Raw genomic sequence first — 21,498 nt, forward strand, 5'->3', positions numbered from 1 at the left:
TTCTACACTGAAGCCATCAAAAATAATAATAACAAACATAGAGAGATCTTTAAGATAGTGAACAACTTTATGAACCCATAACTTTGTTGCAAGAAATTCCCCCCTCTCAAAGTCTCTGTAACACCATAGCCGATTTCTTTGAAGAAAAAATCCACATCTTAATCAAAGACTTCTCCTCCCTGATCCCATCGAACCTAAATAAGAATACTAGGGCACTGACATACACTGCCAGTATGAACACTTTTTTCCCATCAATTTGAAGGAAACTCATAAAGCCATACTGTCCATTAAATCAGGCTCCCCTTTGGACCCCTGTCCCCCCTTGGTCCTGCAGTCCATGGTGGACATTGTCAATCCCATCATTAACAATATAATAAACTCCTCACTGGACAAGGCAACGATTCCCATAGTATGGAAATTAGCGGCGGTAAAGCCCCTACTAAAGAAGCCGCTAGCGGATCCCAAAACCCTCTCAAACCTACGACCTATCTCGCTCCTACCTGCCCTTTGCAAACTAACGGGGAAATTTGTGAACAGACAGCTTACCGCCTTTTTGGAGGAAAACAAAATTTGGCACCCCAATCAAGCGGGTTTTAGGGCTCAACACTCCACAGAGTCAGTCCTCCTTTTTACCACGGAAACATTGCGGGCTGCTATGGACCAGGGAAAGAAGGTCGTCCTGGTATTATTGGACATGTCCGCGGCCTTCGACACGGTTTCACACACCATACTTATAGACCGCATAGCCGCATCTGGTATAGAAGGCAATGTATTGGGCTGGATCAAGAACTTTCTGAATAACAGGCGGCAAGTGATTACGTTAGGGCATTTCAGATCGGAGACAAAACAGCTCACCTCAGGGGTCCCTCAGGGATCCTGTCTGAGCCCGACGCTCTTTAATGTTTATATTAGTCCCCTGATTGAATTGATATCAGCCTTTAAGATTAACACCATTTCTTATGCGGATGATACGCAGCTTATCCTGGTGCTGGATGATGACACAACAGAGGCTGAACTAAATCTAAAAAACTGCCTTTCAGCCTCCTTTAAATGGGTGAGCAACAATCACCTGAGGTGTAACTCAGGAAAAACGGAAATTCTGCCTTTTGGCCAATACAATCATTTCAGTCCCAAGCAGTGGTGGCCTGAAGATGCTACTGTGCCCCCAAACACAATTTATGCCGTCAGGAACCTAGGGATTAAGTTTGATGCTAACCTGTCTTTTAAACAACAGGCCCTGGCCGTGGCGGGGACCTGTTTCCGCATCATTAAAGGCCTAAGAAAATGTTTCAACCTACTACCACTCTCAGCTAGACGAATGGTGGCGGTGGCACTTATAACATCTCGGCTGGACTACTGCAACAGTCTATATGCAGGTACTAACAAGGAGGCTGTGCATAAGCTGCAGATGGTCCAGCATGCAGCAGCTAGACTGGTGTTGAGATGGACTAGGAGATCATCGGCCACAGCGGCGATGGACGCCCTCCACTGGCTACCGATCCATAAGCGGGTATTGTTCAAGTGCATACTGATCACTTTTAGGGCCTTTCATTCACAAGGGCCCAAATACCTTCAGAGGAACTTTAAGCAACACCTCCCATCTCGAAATCTGGGATCCTCAAACGCAAACCTCCTCACCATTCCTACCTTTAGACTGATCAACGAAGGGAGTGAAAGCTTTGGCGGTTCTGGGGGCAAAGGCCTGGAATCAACTTCCTTTGCCTCTTCGTCAAACCATCTCTGAATCAGTATTTAGGAAATCATTAAAAACCTGGATCTATAGCTTGCCAGACACACGGTGTAAAGGGCCAGCGCTTTCCATCAATCTGGTCTCTCAGCGCCAAGATGCTCCCTGGAGTGATAGTTGCGCTATATAAAAATACCATTACATTACAAAAGCACATAGCTCTGGGCGTGGTTCTCTTCTGGAATGCCCAACGTCTCTGCCATGGCGGCGCCTTCCCCACTGTCACAAGGCTGATGCCGTCGCCGTGCGCAGTGTTGCCTGCCATACTGTGCGCCTGCTGCATCCTGGGCTGCTGGTCCCAGAACCAGTCTTGCCAGCCCCTGTGCAGCCAGGCCTCAATACTCACCTCCTAACACCAGCGTGTGTCAAAGAGCGCCCACCACATGCCGGTACAAGTTCCAAGCATGAGGCCCGCAACCTTGGAAGCCTCCTCAGACCATCACGGCCCCTGCGAGCAAGGCCGGCAAAACTCCTTTCTCGTTGACGTACTCCACCGGCTTCCAGAGTGGACTAGTAGGTCACACATTTGGAACTGAGTCTTGATTACACTATGGCAGAGAACATTATTTATGGCTGATTTTATGTCACTATACTCCCTTCGATGTGGTGCCACCAAGTCTGTGCATAGATTTACAACCACGTGTTCTACTTCCGTCGGGCCACACTGCATTCGAGTTGGTCACACATGTGGAACTGAGTCTTGATTATGCAATGGCCGAGTACACATTTCAATGCAGAGTTCAAATCCCTATACTCCCTTTGAAGTGGTGCCATTGACTCTGTGCATAGCATTACAACCACACGTGTCTGTGGCCCCTTGCTGGCAACGCATTCAGCCTACACTGCGGTCGAGTAGGTAACACAGTTGGAACTGAGTCTTGATTTTTAAATGTCAGAGTACATATCATTGCACGCAAGTGGAGGTGTAAAAGGATGATGCGTTTCAGTCAACAGGAAAAAAGGATCATCGTTAAGGAGGTGATCAAACACTACAGACAACTGCCCAGGTGTCACTAACTCTGTGCATCGCAAACCTATGACATGTGGCTGTAAGCCACTGCTGACCGCTGCCTCCGGCCTACACTGCGGTCGAGTAGGTCACGCAGTTGGGACTGGGTCTTGATTCAGCAATGGCCGAGTTCATATCATTGTATCGGCATCATCGCAGACTGCATCCCCTCTCAGCCCCGGTGCCACTAAGTATGTTCCCCGACATACATGGACACTCTGTGGTTCATCTTTGGTGGCATCTGAGTCTATGGCCTGGGGGTTGTCTTCATCCACATGTCGCTGATACTGAAGTGCTGGTAATGACAAGGCTGTAGCATTCCACTCTTCAATTTGCCACTTCCGGAAGGCGTCTGCCCTCTGCATCATGCCCTGCAGGACATCTTCCACTGTCGCCCGCAACCCTCCACCACATTCACCTCGGGCATCGATGAGGACCCACTCAGTCTGCTTGGCCCTCCCTCGGTGAACCGCAAGTCATCGTTCCATGGCGGTGTGCCTGTGCCATCCGCAGTGCATCCGGGGCCGCTAACTCTGTGCAGCTGAAGTCATGGATCCTGTCTGATATAGAATATAGGATGGCCTCTTTGACGATGGCCTTGAGGTCATTGACACCATGTGTATGTGGCCCTGCACTGTCCGCTGCCTCTGGCCTCAACTGCGGGCCACCAGGGCTCACACATCAAATCGAGTCCAGACCGGCACGGACGTTGCATCACTACAGGAGGCACACGCCACCTACACCAGGTCCACCTCCAAACGCCAACTGTCAGAGTCTAAAGTGTCTTACTGCCACACTTTCAGAGTTGTTCACACCTGTTGTGGATGCCATCATCTGCCTGATACCCTGCTCAGCACTCCAGGTGCTACCATGAGTCATCGTCCATTTCTGATACAGTTTTGTGCTGTGGAGAGCTCATGCAGCAATGTCACCTCAGGCAGTGTGGGAGACCTGGGACAATGATGAGAAAGATGATGGAGGTGTGACACATCCAACTGCAGCTGTATCAGGAGTATTCCCGAAGGGACACAATCCCAGACATTTTCTCCACATGAGAGCGCGCAGCTTAGGTCCCCAACCTCAGTCCACTGCAAGTCATGGACATTTCTGTTTGCTCATTGGGTGACCTCTGTACATGCACCGGCTACCACCATGATGCTTCGCAGTTGTCTCTGTAATGCTGGTGTTTTCTGTTTCCGTTTTAATAGTGTTCACTGTTGTAGTCATTGCCAGCACCAACCACTCCATGAGAGCTGGCTTACACTCATCCCCCACACATCTAACACATGCGTCACTGTACATGTGGCCCTACCAATAAAGGGGCTGGGCGCACATGCCCGTAGCCAGTCCCAAAAACGATCTGCATGTGTCCGAGTGGTCATAATGTACACATGAGGTCCCCGGGCCCTACAACATTACATTGTGCTGTGTACACCGGACGCAACCATGCCCCGCTGGCAGCGGGTACGACCTTGGACATGTAGCTTTGTCGTCACCCACTCAATACGTAAAAGGAGTGGAGGTCCATCATGGGTGTTTGAATGTTAATTCCGGGCCTCTGGGCGTGGTTCAGTACAGGAAATGTGCAAATGCATGTGTCTCTGTTGCAGTATGGGTCTCCTTTGTGGGGTGTAGGTGGTCACTGATGGGACTTGGACACCCACATATGTGATGTAGTTCGGCTTCCATGTGCTCTGACCCCACCCACACCTGTTCGGCCACCTCCTTTTGGCATTCTGACACCTGGCTTTTGAATATGATGTGTGCCTCAGTGAAGTGTTGGGAGTTGGTGGCGGGTGCTTCCTGTTGTTTGGTCAGTGCAGGGGCTGGGGTCTCCTCTATGTGGCTTGGTGCCCAGCTCCTAGGGGTGGGTTGCCTATGATGTCCATGAGCTGTTGTAGGGTATCGGTGTAGGAGGTGTGATGGTCCTCTCCTGCATCACTGATGTGTTGTCTGGCCTGCTCTGCTGGAGGTGTTGTTTGTCCCTGCAATGTGAAGGGGGGATGCTTGTTGACATTCTGTTGACATGTATGTTGGTGTATTTTTCTTGTTTACATGCAGACTGTTTGACAATGCATATAGTGACTGTTTGGGAGGGGCTGCAAATTTGATGCAGGACAGTGGACATTTGGACTACATGACGGTTGTGATGTTGCACACGTACATTTCAATCTCAAAGTTTCCTGCTATGTTAGATGGGATTGGCCTGCTTCTGCGCATGAGCGGACCTAATTGTGTCCTCTGTTCTGCAGTGTTGGTGTTGCACTTGGTGCCACATTGTCATGGGTTTGTGCTGTGATTGCTAAGTGTGTGCTGCAGTGTGCCAGGGGGGATCAGGGACATGATCCTTGGTAATTGTGGGTGTGCAGTGTGCTACACATCGTTGTGCATGTGTGCCATTGAGCCCATCTTCCCCCATCCCCCCGGTCCCTGGTTGTTACCCTGTTGATGTTGTGTCCTATCGAGCTGTGACGGTACTCCCAACTCTATGCTCTGTCTCCGAACTGATGACTATGGCCTACATTCCCTCCAGCTCCTCCTGTGGCGCAGGACTCCTACCTCCTGTTGCTGTTGCTGCCTTCCTGTTGGCAGCGGGTTTGTGCTTGGTTTGGCTTTTCACATCATGCCAGCGCCTCTTGCCCTCCTCCATTTACCTCCTCGACACTCCGACTGCATTCACATTAGTCTAATTGTGGGTCAGTTGATGGTAGTCTTCTGTCACCTCGTTGATGCTGATCTGGTTTTCCTGTGGACTTACTCTCCCTCTTCTCCTTGGCCTTCCCCTACCCCGTTGTTCCTTTTTGGTGGTCAGTGGAGCTTGCGGGGATCGCGTTGTCCTCTGCACTCGGTCCGGGTGCATCCATGGTGATACGCACTTTGGATTGTTTTTAGTATTTTTTTTGTAGCTTTTATAGTGCATTTTCCCGCATGACAAGTGGGATTTGCAGGCCTGTCGCTGGTTTTCGCTGCTTTTTGTATTGCAATTGGCCTCATCGCAACTTTGGTGTTTCGCATTTTTGCGGCGACCCGTTGGCTTTATTGCAGACATTTGACGCGTTGTCGTAGGCATATCGCATGGTACCTCAGTGTTGTGATTACTTAGTTAACACAGCGTTATTTTCCCGCGATAGACTGCAATATGGAGAGTGAGTGCGTTAAGCTAACTCAGTGATAATTATCACACGTTCTTGAGAATATCCCCCCAAGGGTTTAAGGGATGTTATAATTAGCAAATAATATTGAAAAAAACTTAGAAATTCATTGAAAAAAACAAAGATTACAGGGATGTTATAGTTGGGAAAAACAAATGTAAAAAAATGCAGAAATACAATGAAAAAGCTAAAGGTTCAGGGTCTTTTTAGTTCGCAAATAACAAAATAAAAACTTAGAAATTCACTGAAAAAGCCAATTTTTATTGGGACGTTATAGTTAGGCTCAGATTTTAAGTCATACAAAACCAGAGAAATTCAGCAGTTATATTTACCTGATGTAACTATAACTTATGTCTCCGATGCACAGCATATGACCTCATATATTATATCACTTACGATATGTCCAGTGACATCACTGATGACATATCAAATTAAACCACTGATGATATCACTGATTACATCATCCATTGAGTCAAAGTATGTTCTAAGAGTTTATGATTTTTAAACATATAAACTAATCTACTACAAAAGTTAATTTAATATACTAGATGTACTACTTATGAGTGATACTACTTCTAATATGTACTATATGAGTGGTTGTGTGACTTTGTGTATCAGTGTGTGAGTGGGTGTCCAGGTGGCCATATAGGTTCACAAGTGGGTGTGTGAGCAGCTGTATGGGTGTATAATTGGGTGTATGAGTAGCTGTGAGGGTGTGTGAGTAGCTGTGTGAGTGGCTGTATGTAAGTAAGTTTGTCAATGGCTGTATGGGTGAATGAATGGCTGTATGGGTTGGTGAGTGGGTATGTGAGTGGCTGTATAGGTGAGTGAGCAGGTGTCTTAATTGCTGTATGAGTGAGTGTCCATATGCATGGCTGTATAGGTGAGTGAGAGAATGTGAGAGTGATTGTATGGATATGTGAATTGGTATTTGGATTGTTGTGTGGGTGTTTGAGTGGGTGTGTGGGTGCTTGTATGGGTAAATAAGTGGCTGTGTTGAGAGGCTGTATGGGTTAGTGATTGCGCATGAGTGACTGGATAGGTGAATAAATGAGTATGTGCATAGCTGTATGGATGAGTGTATGCCGTGTGAGTAGCTATATGGGTAAGTGAATGGTTGTGTGAGTAGCTGTATTCAAGAGTGAGTGGCGGTATGAATGGCTTTATTGGTAGGTGAGTTGGTGTGTTGGTGGCTGAGTGAATGTCTGTGTGAGTGTCTAAATGGGGGTGTTTGTATGTGTGTGACTGTATGAAAAAGTGAGCAGGTGTCTGAATAGCTATATCAGTGACTGAATGGGTTTATAAGTAAGCGTGGGCATAAAATGTGTTTCGTTCGCGGAATTTGCAGATTTTTGGCAAATTCGCGGTCCGCGAATCGCGCAAATTTGCCCGAAAATCCGCAAATTTGCAAGCTGCAGATTTTTTGCTTGGTCGTGCTTGAAAAATACAATATCGTGCGCGCGGCGTTGATTTACCGTGATTCTGAGTCCGCCAAGTTGTTTTTCTCCTTGTTTGCCTGTGCTGCGCCATTTTGAATCTTGCTGCATGATCGCGCGAGAGTTTTTCGAACGCAATTACGTCATCGCGGCTCGCCATCTTGCACAGCGAGAGTTTAACAACGCGAGTACGTCATAAGGGCCCGCGATTACGCATTGCGGGAGTAAACAATGCCGAACACGTACATGCGGCGCGCAGCTGACTTCCGGCGGGAGATTTGAACAGCTCGCTTTCCCGAAATTGCAAAAATTGCAACTCTGCACAAGAAATCCACCACAGGAAGCATAAACCTTCTGAAAATGATGATTTTGATCAGAATAACTCCTCACATTGACATTTGGCTGCACTTTTTGGTGCAAGGAGTCCATTTTTTGGGGGGGGAGGGAGGAAGGAAGTGCCCCAGATTTTCCAACTTCCTGTTCCTGTCCAGCAGGCTCCTCCCAGTGCTTTGTCCATGTCCTGGTCACTTTTGATTTGGACCTGGAGCTGGAAGGATTACTTTTTGTGGCTGCTGCTGGATATTTGTATTTGAGGACTCTTTGGAGTGTGGATCACTTTTGGACTTGAGATTTTACAAGTAAGATGTAAATGTAAATGTAAATGTATGTGTCTTGTAAAGCGCACTGCTGCCCTGAGGTGTCATGGCGCTGTAGAACGCTGGGGAACCCATCGTGGCTATCCCTGTGAGATGGTCCCTACTGGGTATCTCCAAGGTGAAACCAGGCATACCCGGCGAATGTGGGGGGCCGTTGTAGAGATGAGGCAAGCTAATGCCCAGAGTTGCCGAGTGTGATCCCTGGTTAGAGTAGGGACAGAGGCGAGAATTATCAAGTCCGCTGACCCTGGTCCACAACCCTGCCGCGTCGGGAATTGAACCCTGGTCCGGGGCCGTTCTCTGCTTCCGGGTCTGCCACCTCTAACCAGTGAGCCACACCACTCCACACAACACAAGATAGTGTTGTTTGTTTGGGGCATTGCAGTTGCTGCAACTACAGTTTTAAAACTTTTTTCACAACTTAAAAAATATATATATTGTGGGTAGCCACAGTATCCAGTAGGCCCAGGGTTAGTCATGGGTGCATGATACAACTGTTTCTGTGATTTGTTGTTTAAGATAATTCTCATTTATGTCATGGAATTTTAGCTCACTGTTATATGTCGATTTTTTTTTAATTTTGGGGTGCCTGTAAAGCCTCACTAGCCAGTACGCCCAGGGGTAGTGAGTGGTGCATGGACAAAGTCTTTCTGTGGGGTGTCTTGAATTTAAACATCTTTGAGGGCATGGTTGGCATTGGATTGTGGTGATTTTTGTGTGTTTTTCGACTTTTTGGGGTGTTGTTGGGGCCTGGCCATGTGGGTGGAGGCCATTTTGAGGCCTGGTACAGGCAGGGCCTGGCCACGTGGTGGGGGTCAAGGGGCCATTTTGAAGCCAGGCAGTGTGCTCAGGCCTGCACCCAGTTTGCCTTGCTTTCAACCATTATGCCCAGGGGTAGTCAGTGGTGCATGGACCTAGTCTTTCTGTGGGGTGTTTGAATTTAAACATCATTGAGGACATGGATGGCATTGGATTGTGGTGATGTTTTGTGTGTTTTTTTACTTTTTGGGGTGTTGTTGGGGCCTGGCCATGTGGGTGGGGGCCATTTTGAGGCCTGGTCCAGGGCCTGGCCATGTGGGTGGTGGTCTAGGGGCCATTGTGAAGCCAGGCAGTGTGCTTTGTGCCATAGGCCTGCACCCAGTCTGCCATGCTTTCATCCATTATGCCCAGGGGTACTCAGTGGTGCATGGGCCAAGTGTTTCTGTGGGGTGTCTTGAATGTAAACATCATTGAGGGCATGGATGGCATTGGATTGTGGTGATCTTTGTGTGTTTTTTTTCGACTTTTTGGGGTGTTGTTGAGGCCTGGCCATGTGGGTTGGGGCCATTTTGAGGCCTGGTTCAGGGCCTGGCCATGTGGGTGGTGGTCTAGGGGCCATTTTGAAGCCAGGCAGTGTGCTTTGTGCCATCGGCCTGCACCCAATCTGCCATGCTTCATCCATTATGCCCAGGGGTAGTCAGTGGTGCATGAAACAAACAACCCTCTCTGTGTAGTCTCTCTTCTATTAATGTAAACATCCTTTTTAGGTCTCGTGACCTTAAATGCGCGCAAGCGCATTGAGGAGCGAGAATTCAAGTCGGCAAAATCCTCGTCAAACCGAAGGGCTTTCAGCCGGCGTTTTCTTTCAGTTCACGTGAAACACAAGCACGCGCATCAGGCACTCCTCCCACACCTCGCGGACATCTGTTCATTTCTCCTGCACAAGGCTCTCCTCCCTCCCCACATCAAAGGCATCCCAGGCTTCCCTAGTGCTGTCCCGCCCATCAATCACCCTCCCACGCCAGCAGCTCTTCCCGCTCCAACCCCCTGCTCTCCGCCCCCTGCTGCATCAAAGTCTTTTTTTTTAACTTAAATTACCATCTGTTCCAAAGCCTTCTTCGAGAGCAGCTCGTAATGACTAGCCACAGCAGTCGCTTCATAGGCTGCTGCACATAGCTTTGACGTACATGGGCCCTGTGCTATATGTTTAACACGCGCCCGCTTTCATAATTACAACACACTCTTCAAATTGGGCCCCTGATTTCTTCGCGCAACCACACATCCCCTCCATGCTGTTTCACCTCAGATGCATTGCTAACAAGCATTGGCATAGCCAATAGGTCTCGCTTGTGGGACCTTATAAGTATTTAGTTTTGCAGCACAATATCCTAAATACTTATAAGGTCCCACATGCGAGACCTATTGGCTATGCCAATGCTTGTTTTATTAGAAATATATTTGCCATTTTTATTTTTGGTCTTTCCATTTTGGGGGGTGTGTAGTAATAAATGCCTACTTGCAAACTATTAATTGAAGCGCCACATATGCAACATTTATTTAACTGATGTTCCTCTGGCTTCGTTTGCTTTTAGGTGCACAAAGACGAATCAGCCTCATCATTCATCATCAGTGGCAGGAAGAAGTCCTGCTGCGGTGTGTGCAGCACAACGTCACGTGGGGCCACAGACAACTCTGCAACTCGTGCAACTGTGGCCTGCTGTTCTGACATTCGAAGAAGATGGCCCCAAAAAAAGGTGCCCGTAGCTCCTCTAGCAAGAAAGTTGCCAGTAAGAAGGAGCAGAAGAAGCAAGTGGCGCCACTTACCAAGGAGACTGGTGTGCTGACCGCCACATTTTTTGGGAATAAAAAACTATGCCTGCAGCAGCAGCGGAGTCTGCCGGGGACCAAGCTGGGAGCAGCACCTCCGCTTCATTGGGCTCAGTGCCACCACCACGCCAAGTTAGGCCCAAGTCCATGAGTGCTGCAGAGGCAGTCACTTTACCGACCAGTGATGTTGGCTCATCACAAGAAAGTAGCATCCAATCAACACAGGTTTTAACTCATCTGACGAGTGTTCAACAACCACAGCCGCAACAACAACCACAGGTACAGCAAGTAGAAGCCCAAATACATGTGCAAGGAGAGGCGCAAGGAGAGGCGCAAGGAGATGCTCAACTAGAGGCGTATGGAGCGGCACAAGTGCCCACAATGCGTGTTCCTCCAGAAGTAGGGGCACATGAGGAAATCGACATTCAAGCCGAGGTATCATACGAGGAAGCCACTCCTCCTGATGATTCATTGTCTTCTAGATCCCCAGCAAGAAAAAGATCAAGGAGAGATACTACAAGTTCTTCTTTAAGCCCCTTTCTTTCTGATAACCTTGATGCTAATTGGAACCCAGCACAAACAGCAATGCATTCTGAGTCTGAGAGTGAGGCACGCAATGAGCCGACAAAGGTAGATAAGTCTAAAAGGAAGGTTCCCGCAAAGCTTTTAATTATGGGTGAGGACAACGAACAAGAATTGGTATATTCTGCTGAACAATCTGACGATGACCCAGTCATCACAGACGTGACTCCAGCCACAGGGGGCATGCAGCAAACAGACATTTTCACCCTATCCTGAAATGCTGCTGAACGGGATGTGGGTGGCGTGGAACTGGTACCACCACCAACGCAGTTAACTAGTACACCAACACCAACTACAGCTTCCATATTTTCTCGTCAGAAGGTCCGGCATGGACCTCCATCCAGCACGACCTCCATTACCTCAAGTAGTGGTGCTGTAATAAGTGCACAACACAGTAAATGTCATCAACGCCCATCCTCCACTTCATCTGGCATTGAAAGTAGCACATCCACCACCAGCAGACATTTACACTGTCCCCAGTTTGGGACTGCTTTAGTGTTAGCCAAAAGCAGGAAAACATGGCAATTTGTTCCATTTGTAAGATGTGTGTTAGTTGTGGTAAGCTTTGTACCAACTATGGCACCGAAGGCCAGAGAGGTCATCTCTTAAAACACCACCCTTTCATTTGGGAGCCGCACCTAAAGAAGATCCAGGAGGGAGCCAAAAGTAAAACAAATCCTAATGTATCCGTTGATATTGCATCTGATGATGATGCCGAGGGGCCTATCGTGCAGGGTGGGGGGCTGAAGAAGCGACAGACATTTTTTCAGGTACACCTAGTACCCCTGGCAGCAGCACACCCTCTACCCCTGCAACATTTGTGAGGCACACTAAGAGTCTGGGAGATACACCAATGCGAAAAAGTAAACCAATGAGCCTAACTGGGTTGAAGCCATCATCATCATCATCCCGTAAAATGCACCAGCCCACCATTAGAAGCATGCTTTTGGTCGGAAGCGCCATTTGAACGCAACCACCCAACGGCGCGTCAGTATAACGCAAAGCTGGCTAAAATGCTAGCGCTGGACCTTCTCCCTTTTTCTTTCGTGGAAGGGGTGGGTTTTCTAGAATTTGTGGCAACAGTCTGCCCTAAATGGAATGTTCCTAGCCGGTCCTATTTGGCCAGTGTTGCGGTTCCAGCACTACATGAAGATTTGCTGGAGGTGATTGGGGCAGCTTTGCAGAAGAGTGCTGTTCACACTAAACACCTGAGAACAGACATGTGGACCAGTTGCCAAGCCCTTGATTACATGTGCATCACTGCACAATGGGTCTCTTTTTCAGGGGTTAGAGCAAAGATAAGCGCAGGTGTTGACCAGGACAACATTTTTCAAGCTACTCAGAAACATGCAACAGTAGCCATGTTTGCCATGGAGAAATCTCATACTGCAGTAAACATTTTGGATGAGTTTAACACAACGGTCTTTCAATGGCTGTCTCCAAGAAAGCACACGATTGGTTATTTTTTAATGGCAACAATGTAGTTAAGGCCACGCAGCAAGGTCAATATTTCAGAGTGCCGTGTTTGGTGCACTGTATAAACCTGGTTGTGCAAGATTTCTTGAAAAAAGAAAATACAGTCAGCAAGTTACTGACCACCTGCCGAAGAATCTGCACACATTTCAGCCATTCTTTTAAGGCCCGGAAGGAGCTGAGGCGCATGCAACATGAACGTAGACTGCCAGTCAAAGGACTCATCCAGGAGGTGGTAACATGTTGGAACTCAACCATCTACATGCTTGCGCGTCTGTCTGAGCAGTGGGTGGTAATCAATCAGTATGTCTTTGGAATGGGTTCTACTATGAAAGACATGTTATGTTATGTTATGTTATTTTAATTTATATAGCGCTCAGATGCCGCAGCCAAGAGGCGTCCCGGCGCTTTCCAGAGATGGTAAAACACAACACAGCAAAGGTGTAGGGGAGCAGATGAAGTTAAACTGAGGAAAATAGGAAGGTTTTTAATGCCTTCCTAAAAGGGAGCAGATCAGGAATGGCACGGAGAGTAATGGGATAAAGAATTCCAGAGAGTAGCTACCAACACTGAAAAAGAGCGACCGCCCATTCTAGCTCTTTTAAAGCGGGGCACAATGGCGAGATTTGAGCCTAAGGATCGGAGGGTTCTGGACGGAACATAGTGTTGGATAGTCTGCGATAAAATAGGAGGAGAGGCAGATTTAAGAATTTTAAAAGTTAAGCACAGAGCTTTAAACTTAATTCTTTGCCCAACAGGCAGCCAGTGTAGATTTTGAATAGTACGACGGGCAGAGACAAACTTCGGAAGGCCGACAAGCATCCTGGCCGCCGCATTTTGCGCCCTCTGAAGGCGGGCCAGTTCTGCTTGATTCACACCCAAAAACAGAGAGCTGGCATAGTCCAATCTGGTAAGAACCACGTTTGGTATGGGAGGAGAAGGAAAGTTTGTCATCGAGCCACACCCCAAGATTTCTGACTTCAGCAACGGGGGTGGGAACAAGGCCCAATTCAGATGGCCACCATTGATCTCCCCAGAGTCCACCTTCCCTACCAAAGATAATGAACTCGGTCTTAGAGGCATTGAGTTGTAGTCGATTGTTCGCCATCCAGCCTGCCACAGCTTTGAGGGCTGACTGAAAGGTAGGGGCATCCATATTGGAATCACCATTAAGTGCCACCGCCAACTGCGTATCGTCGGCATAAGACACCATGGTGAGACCAAAACTATGGGCTACCTCCGCCAAAGGCTGAACATATAAATTAAAAAGGGTAGGACTGAGGGCCGATCCCTGCGGGACACCCTGATGAATGGAGCGAGGGGCCGAAACAAACGGAGGTGTGGAGACTTTGAAGATTCGATCCGAAAGAAAGGATCGGAACCACTCAAGTGCATTCTCTCCGACTCCAGCCTCCATGAGACGGTGCAAAAGGATCTGATGGGAAACCGTATCAAAAGCGGCACTTAGATCCAATAGGATCAGTGCCGCCGTCTGACCCTGGTCCAGCATCTTCCTAATGTGTTCCACCACAACCAAGAGCGCAGTCTCGGTGCTGTGGCCCGCACGGAACCCGTTCTGGGAGTTATCCAGAATATTAGATTCCTGCAGGTGAGAAGATAAAATCTGATTAGCATGGGACTCTGCTAATTTAGCTAGCCAGGGGAGAAGGGAAATAGGCCGGTAGTGTTCAGATTTAGTAGGGTCAAGGGCAGGCTTTTTAAGAATAGGGATGACAGTTGCCTGCTTCCATGCCCTGGAAACCGTACCGGTGTTAAAAGACAGATCCAGCAGACTATGCATTGCGGGATAGCAACACTGGGCGAGTTCCCGAAATTGCAAGGGTCTCATAGGGTCGTCCGGGGAGCCAGATTTAACTTTTGTCGTTAAGGCTTTAAACTCCTCCAGTGTGGGGCTGGGAATAATAAGCAGTGGTTTAGAAACTGCGGAAGCAATGATATTTTCCCTGTGGGGGGCTTGAGAGAAAGACCTGTAGATAGCTTCTACCTTTTCCACGAAGAACGAGGCCAGATCCTCACAGTGGGCCAACGAGGCTTCGAGAGTGGTAGTGTTGGTCTTTTTACTAGTTAGGTCATTGCATACCCTGAATATGACCTTGGTGGGGTTGGTGCTGTTCCTGATCTCTTGAGAATAGAAGGCAGCCCTAGCTGAACAAATAGCCCAATGGTAAACTCTGGTGCAGGCCCTGTAAGCCGACTTAAGGTCAGCATCGTATTTTTTGCGCCAAGCACGTTCAGCTTTTTTACAAGAGGCTTTGAGCTGTTTAAGGGATTTGTCATACCATGGACTAGAGGGACTAGATCTAGCCTTACTCCATCTAACTGGTATGAGAGAATCCAGAGATTGGTTTAACCACTCGCAAAAGTTGTCGTAACCAAGGGAATCTTCGGTAGGAGGTTGGGGATGATCTTTCATCAGGAGCTGGTGAAAGTGTTCAAGATCTAAATTTCGCCAGGGACGTTTAAGGATGTCGGGAGGATTATTTCTGGGGGGAGAATTAGGGGTCGAGATATGGGTCTCGATCAAATAATGATCGGTCCAGGCCATGGGTCTGGGTTGAAGCACTGAAATATTGGTGGTCAGATTTGTCAGGAAAGGATCTAACAAATGACCACCTATATTAGTCGATGACTGTACCAATTGGCTAAGTTGAAATGCTTCAAGATCCGCCAGCAGGCAGTGGACCGAATTGTTAAATGGAACTTCCATGTGTAGATTCAGGTCACCAATAATCGTAAAATTCACGGTTTTCATGACTAAAGAGGCGACTACTTCCGGAAGGCTAAGCCGGAAGGCTCTTCAGGGCCAGGAGGCCTGTAAATTAATAGTCCCGAGAAAGTGAAGTGGGGATTCACAGTAATATTAAAGTGAGCACTCTCACATCCTGCTATGGTAGTGGGTTTCCAGGCGCAAGGATATTGAGATTTTACCGCAACTGCGATGCCACCACCTCTGGCGTTACGATGATGGGAATACATAGTGTATCCCGCCGGAAGGGCTAAGTTAATAATTGCCGTGGATTGGTCATGAAGCCAGGTTTCTGTGAAGAAGAAGATATCCGGATTATCATCAGTGATCAACGAATAAACTTCTTGATGGTGACATGTTAGAGATCTAACATTGAGGTGGAAGATTTTCAAGGTGGTTTGAATAGCTCCACCTGCAACTGGGCGAAGCTTATGAACCCCAGGCAGTCTAGGTTGAAGACTGACAATGAGCTGCGGTTTAGGGAGTTGAAACGAGCAGGAGGGGCAATGAAAAGGCCCACTAAGAGGGTCCAAGGTGCCATGACGGCAGTCTCTTACCTCGTGTCGCATCGAACGCAAGCTCTCAGCAGATAACATCCTGTGAAAGCCAGAGTCCCCTGCCCTAGCCCTGCCTTAGCGCTGACGGGCGCAGACGGGCAGGACTCTTGCGAGACTCAGGCGTTGCGAAGGCGCGACCGCTACGCTAGACCGCTATGTTCCAGGCGAGCATTAAAAAGGCGAGTGGCGGTGAGAGCGCTGGCGCGCTAACCCCCAAACAAAACAGGGAACAGCCTTCCCAAGATGGCGGTGTCACGTCGTAGTCACGTGACCGCGATGCCCCCAGGAGCCCGGACCCGCAAAATAGCGGTGCTTAGGTAATTTTATGTGCAGTAAGGGCCAGGGGAGGGGTTACAGGAGGACAGTAAAAGCAGGGGAAAAAATAAAATAAATGAACACAAATACGAGAATAGGAAATTTAAAAATAACAGCGCGAGCCACAGCACAGCGCTGAGCGAATATAACCCAGCAGATGCGGTGGTCACCTTCTCTAGGCTGACCCCGAGTCAAAACTCACCTTATAAAGGCGAGTGGCGGTGAGAGCGCTAGCGCGCTAACCCCCAAACAAAACAGGAAACAGCCTTCCCAAGATGGCGGTGTCACGTCGTAGTCACGTGACCGCGATGCCCCCAGGAGCCCGGACCCGCAAAATAGCGGTGCTTAGGTAATTTTATGTGCAGTAAGGGCCAGGGGAGGGGTTACAGGAGGACAGTAAAAGCAGGGGAAAAAATAAAATAAATGAACACAAATACGAGAATAGGAAATTTAAAAATAACAGCGCGAGCCACAGCACACCGCTGAGCGAATATAACCCAGCAGACGCGGTGGTCACCTTCTCTAGGCTGACCAGGAGTCAAAACCCACCTTATAAAGGCGAGTGGCGGTGAGAGCGCTAGCGCGCTAACCCCCAAACAAAACAGGGAACAGCCTTCCCAAGATGGCGGTGTCACGTCGTAGTCACGTGACCGCGATGCCCCCAGGAGCCCGGACCCGCAAATAGCGGTGCTTAGGTAATTTTATGTGCAGTAAGGGCCAGGGGAGGGGTTACAGAAGGACAGTAAAAGCAGGGGAAAAAATAAAATAAATGAACACAAATACGAGAATAGGAAATTTAAAAATAACAGCGCGAGCCACAGCACAGCGCTGAGCGAATATAACCCAGCAGACGCGGTGGTCACCTTCTCTAGGCTGACCCCGAGTCAAAACTCACCTTATAAAGGCGAGTGGCGGTGAGAGCGCTAGTGCGCTAACCCCCAAACAAAACAGGGAACAGCCTTCCCAAGATGGCGGTGTCACGTCGTAGTCACGTGATCGCGATGCCGCCAGCAGCCCGGACCCGCAAAATAGCGGTGCTTAGGTAATTTTATGTGCAGTAAGGGCCAGGGGAGGGGTTACAGGAGGACAGTAAAAGCAGGGGAAAAAATTAAATAAATGAACACAAATACGAGAATAGGAAATTTTAAAATAACAGCGCGAGCCACAGCACAGCGCTGAGCGAATATAACCCAGCAGACGTGGTGGTCACCATGTGGCTAGAGTTGAAGGACTGGAAGCTAGTTAAAAGCCTGACAGACATGCTTTGTCCTTTTGAGGTCTTCACGCGTGAAGTCAGCAGGTAGGACTGTACTTTGGGCAAAGCTATCCCATTGTTGCGCATGCTAGATCACCAACTGAAGGCGGTGTGTTCAATGTTCAAAGATGATACTGTGAAGCAAGACGCATATCAGTTGGCGGAGGTCTTATTAAGCCGCCTAGTTGACAATCAAAGGCTTCAAAACATACATACAGAACAACATTACATTTGTGCCACTATTCTGGATCCACGGTACAAAAAGGCAGTGGCCAGCAAAGCATTCATTCCTTTTGATGAAGCAGATGTTACAAAGTACAAACATTGGCTAGCTGTGTCAGCCACTCGGTTTGAAAGAGAGCGGCAGCAAATTGAAGGAAGCGGCAGTAGTAGTACTGAATCAGCAGGCCATCCGGCATCAAGGTCCACTTCTGAATCTGTGGTCGAAGTGAGTCACTTTCCCTCTCAGCCGTTAACAACACCAGCAACCGTATTCTTCATCCTCACCTGCACCAGGCCCAGCCATAATATTGTCGGAAGCGGATTGGCTAACTCAGCAAGGGTTTGCTCATTCCAGAGATGCAAATGCCACAGAACAAAGTACGCAAAGTGGAGGAACCCTGGAGATCCTTGAGTCGATGGTGCAGCCCTATCTGGATGACCCAACAGAGGCCTATGTTAATCAGAACCCATTGGTGTATTGGTATGGGCAAAGGCATCTATGGCGACAGATCACCAACCTGGCTATAAATTACTTGTCTTGCCCACTCGCAAGCGTGTCTTCTGAACTTGTTTTCAGTGCTGCTGGTGGCATTGTAACTTCAAAAAGGAGCCGCCTCTCGGCCAAAAATGTGGAGAGGTTAACAATGATCAAGATGAATCAACACTTCATACCAACAGATTACAAAATACGTGAATGCACAGTGGAAGACGAGGACACCGACTTAGATGAGGGAAGTTCTTCTCTGTTACCTGACCTACTCCTGTTTCAATTCGCAGAGTTTGAGAACGAGCTCTACTTCCCTGACACCGAGCCCTGAAAATGACTTACTTTCTTTTTCGTCCTTATTCACTTTTATTCCTGTGTGTCTTTCTTTGTTTTACAACTTTTACGACGTCAAAACTTTAATCACCTAATCACAACAACAAGCCCATCAGGAGAACTGTCTTCACTTATTTCCTTATTGATTTGACGGTGCCGCAGTCTGCATTCCTCAGGTTCACAAGTTCACAAGAACTCAGTCATGCTCCTCTATCCTCCTCCTCCAGACTCCTATCCATTTCCCTCAAAGCAAATGGCTGGATTACGCACAATGAAGAAATAACTTTGTCTTCGTAGTGAGGTTCCGTGACGATTTTACTCGTGTTTGTAAACATTGTCGTAAATACATAAATTCGGTATCAGTGGACCGCAAATGATCCATTTAGTATATCCTGGTGTTTTCGCTATGCTACGAGCAAGAGCACTCCTGTTACCAACACATTTGTGATTTACCCATGACATCCATCTTAGAACACGGAAGCCATTTTGTATTCCTTGCCCTCACATAGTCAATGGACACGCAATGACCTCTTTTTATTTAAGGACACGTAGGCCTTAACCGGCGATTCACCTTGCGAGTGACACGTGCACCTTAGGCCAGCAACGCTGTAGCAGCATGACTCGGCAAGAACTGCCTCCCCAGCCTGAGGCCAGTCCTGCTATACTGGTTCTTGTGTTCGTTGGCCTGATCATGATTAGGCGGCCGAAGCTGGTAACCGTGCCCATTTACGACCCACAAACATTTCTTATCCTGTCTTTCTATCTTCTGCACCTGGCTCTGCTCCTTTCCTTCTGGGCCTTTATTAGGGGGAGGTAACGAAATTTACGATGAGGCGGTCCGGGTCTTGAATGAAGAATTGACATGGGATTATGATGGACTAGTGGGAACCCCTCATTCGTAATGTTTTGACATCAGATACTGTTGACGATTCCTGTGCAACGCCAAATATTTATTGTTTAAGACACGAATGTTTAGAACTGTGGTAACATGTAAAAAATTTGCCTGAAGCCCAATATTTAGTATATAAGGAGCAACCCTCTTTGTACAAATTGAACAGGCTCCTAGACACTGCCCGTGTGCAGTTTCTGTGACTTCTGTGTCCCTGCAGTAATAAACCTTTGGTCTTTGACGCCACCATCGAGAAGCCCGTGTTTCTGTTTGTTTGTGCACCGAGACAGGTTGAACTCCGGGGTCTTCGGGTGTTGTCCCTGACACCTCTGGACGGAACCAAAAAAGTCCAGAACTCCAATTGGCGCCCAACGTGGGGCGACGTCATTCGGTACCGGTCCAAAAGCCTGAAGAGTTCGAGGAGCTTCGTGTGAAGATTTCAGAGGGAGGCGCCCCACTTCATCGATCCCGGCATATCGCAAAAGTGGCCCCGACGTCCTCTTCCACGAGGGTTCCCGTTTAGACGGCTGCAGTGGTCCGTTGCCTTGACCGTCGCCCTGTCTTGGACCCGAGGTGCAGTCCTCAGTACGGCGAAACGTGACGGGTTTCTCCTTGGTGACGTCTTCAGTGTCTCAGTTAAGTATTCAGTGGTTGCTAGTTGGTTATTTTGTAAGGGTTGCTCCTGTTTGGATAATCCTTTTTAGTTCTCAGTTCAGTTCAGTTCTGTAAGATTATCACTGGTTATTCTGGTTACGATAATCATTCTGTTCAGTTCAGGTATCGATACATTTGTCAGTTCTGGTAGGCCTAAGTTCTTGGTTCGAGTGCGCATCTTTTCTGTTTGTGTCTTGTTTATGTTTTGTTCCGGATTATAAAATGGTAAGTCGGAAAAATTGTATGTTGTCTTGTTTCAGTTGCAACAGTGATTCCCAGTTGGAGGACTCGTGTTTGGTTCCTCCGATTGGAACTCCCCTTTATGATCTATATTGCAAATTTGGTGTGGGCCCTATCTCTTATAACGAGGTATGGATCCACTACACAGAGAAAGATGGTGTCCTTAGTTGGCCACTACATGGTAGTTTTGAACCTGAAGTTCTCGATAATCTAGAAAGAAGGTTGTTTAAGAAGAAAGCCCGGCCGGCAATGTTTGATTCTTTTCGTTATTGGCGAAAAGAATCTAAACAGAGAGAAATTAAAAAGTTGAAGAAAGAACAGAAAGAGCAAGAGTTGACTTTAGAACAGTCTGCTAGGCAGCTGCAACTCAACGAGTCTGAGAAAGCGATGGAGGTGGCCAATAGAGAGCGTAATTTAGCGATAGACAAGTGCTATCCTGCTTTGCCATCGAGTACGGCTAAGATAGTAGAGGACCCTGAAAAGGATCCCCTGTTGTCTTACTTGTTACGATCACCCCCACCGTATGCACAGGGTGCTACGGCTCCACCTATACCGAATGTTCAATTACCGACTGCTGGACAACCTGGTATCCCTGTTCCCGCTCCCCCGAATCCAGTTCCTGTACCTCCTGTGGTCAATATTAATGTTCCTTCGACAACCCCTCTTCCAGGGTTGCCGGCTTCTTTACCTATGCCTGTGTCGCTCACACCTACTAATTCACAAGCTATTTTGCCTGCTACTCCTACTGTTCCTAATCTATCTGTTCCAACTGCTACTCTATTTACTGCCTCTGCTAATATTATGACTCCGCTTTCTGTTCGTCGAAGAATCACTGATTCTGTCTCTAATATTCTATCTCCCTTCTATAAAACTCTGATTAAGACTCCTACCTCTGACTCTGTGCAGAGGCGTAGTCAGCTTCCCAGTACTGAAGAAAGAGGAATACTAGATTCCACTGCTCTTAGATGGGTTTCGAAAGTTGGAAGATATAATGTACAAGATGTATTAGATACATTTATGCAATGGAACGAACCGACACAACGATATGTGTTCGATGAAATGTGTTTCCTTCTACGTGAGGAATTGGAAGAGGATGACCCTGAATCAAATCTAGGAGAATTAATTAATGTTCAGAAAG

This window comes from Lissotriton helveticus, chromosome 7 (genome assembly GCF_964261635.1).
Source record: "Lissotriton helveticus chromosome 7, aLisHel1.1, whole genome shotgun sequence".
NCBI lineage: Eukaryota > Metazoa > Chordata > Amphibia > Caudata > Salamandridae > Lissotriton > Lissotriton helveticus.